The following is a 1,693-nucleotide window of genomic DNA, read 5'->3' as shown; positions in this document are numbered from 1 at the left end:
CCAAGATGCTGAATCATAACACCTACGTCATCAAGCGCAGAAACCGTTTCAGTCTGAAAAGGAGCGTGTCTCTGGAAAGCAAGCTGTTATGTTGGCGAGATGTGACCTCAGGTATAAGAGACGTGGCCCGCGGTTGAGGTATATAGAGGGGGGAATAAGGAAAAGTATCAAAAAGTGGAAGCGGAAAACCCAGAGCGTCTCCAACAGTCTTACAGCAAAGCAGGAACAGACCTTTTCGCCCAAAGAAACCTCACTGAACTCCCATCTTGTGGCTTCCCACTCGTGCTTCGGGGAACCCGCTGGGCGTCACCGCAAGGACCTCTGCAGACAAAGCAGCGATGGGTTTCGCATGCCGACGGGTCCCTGGCTGCAAAGTTGCAGGCAGCAGGCTCTAATTTTCTTGTGGTGAGCCTGGGCATTTACTTAGGTGCAGGAATTCAGTTATATTACATCATTACCACACCACAGGTGGTTAAAGCTGTGAAGAGTTTACTGAAGGCGGTCGCTAAAAAAAAAAAACAAAACAAACCAAACCAACAACCTCACGAGGGGAAAACCGCTCTCTTAAGAGCCACCGAATTCGAGGGGGGCAGCCCCCACGCCGTGCGGTGATGCCAGCAGCCCCGAAGCAGAAGGCGGTCGGGCAGCCTTCAGGGTGGCCTTATCTCAGCGTCACGCCTCGGGGACCGCCAGGACGGCAGCACCTGTCCTAGCCTGGAGCTCTTAGGCCGTCGCAGATGGGGCCTTGGGCGGTTTAAAACCGTTTTGGGATGAGTTCAGGGAAACGGGGCCCGGTGAGAGGCTGGGGAGCAGGGCCGTGCCGCCCTCACGATGGCTGCGGGGACGGAGCGGCGACATGCCCGCTGAGGGGCCACCATGGCTGCCGCCCCGCGCTGGCCCTCTGAGGGAAGACGTTTTGCCCTCCCTTGTCCAAGGAGCATTGAAACTTCGACTGAAGTTACGGCTTTATTGGCTGCTCGAGGGCAGGAGGCCCGGGGGTACCGCCGCGCCGGGCCCGCCGCGGACCCTGAGGTAATTTTTGGCGGGAAGGAGCGCACTACTTTTTCTCAGCTCCCACCCGCGCCCTGCGCGGAAGGTTACGGGCGCCGGCAGTGCGGCTGCGCGCCTGCGGGTCACTCAAACCTCCGCTCCGTTCTCCTTTCCCGATCAACCGCCCCTAGCGGGCGCGCTGGGCCAGGAGTGACAGCCGGCGCGGCCAATGAGCGGCGCCGCCCCGCCCCCGTCGCGCGGGGCACGCTGCCCCGCCCCCCGGTCTCCGTCTCCCTTCGCCTCGCGTCTTTTTTTTTTTTTTTTTTTTTTTTTTTTTTTTTTCCCATTTCTCTTCCGCCGCCGGCACTCGATTGGCGGCCCAATCCGCCAATCGGCGGCTCGGGCCGGTCCTCGTCGCCTTTTACCCAATCCTCGCCCGCTGTTTCTCAAGTGACGGGCGGAGAAACCAATAACCCTTCTCCCCGCCCACCGCCGGGGGGCGGGGGGCGGCGGGAACCAATGAGCGCGGGGAGGGCGGGCGCGCAGGGGGGAAAGGCAGCTCTGAGGGAGGAGGGCGGCCGCGCAGCTCGCCGAGGAAGAGGTTGGTCCCGGGGCGGTTTCGGCGGGCGGCCCGGCCGCGCCGCGGGAGAGGGGACCGCCGGGCTGCCGCTCCTCGGGAAGGGGGTGCCCCGCCGGCTGTGTA

General features: G+C 62.2%; 1 protein-coding gene across 2 annotated transcripts in view; it reads left to right on the top strand.

Annotated features, from left to right (window-relative positions):
- The first annotated feature begins 1,522 nt into the window (after positions 1-1,522).
- The window catches only part of SMAD2 (SMAD family member 2), a 52,814-nt gene continuing 52,643 nt past the window's right edge, over positions 1,523-1,693 (top strand). Inside the window, exon 1 of one of the 2 annotated variants that reach the window (XM_010582994.1) lies at positions 1,523-1,591. The gene's annotated coding sequence lies outside the window, so the exon portion shown is untranslated. The remainder of the gene's footprint in view (positions 1,592-1,693) is intronic. The other variant, XM_010582995.1, reaches the window with a different exon arrangement.

The sequence above is a fragment of the Haliaeetus leucocephalus genome, unplaced genomic scaffold (genome assembly GCF_000737465.1).
Source record: "Haliaeetus leucocephalus isolate CR32 unplaced genomic scaffold, Haliaeetus_leucocephalus-4.0 Scaffold866, whole genome shotgun sequence".
In the NCBI taxonomy this organism is placed as follows: domain Eukaryota; kingdom Metazoa; phylum Chordata; class Aves; order Accipitriformes; family Accipitridae; genus Haliaeetus; species Haliaeetus leucocephalus.
The sequence above is the reverse complement of the archived record's forward strand: the minus strand, read 5'-3'. Positions and strand labels throughout refer to the sequence as shown.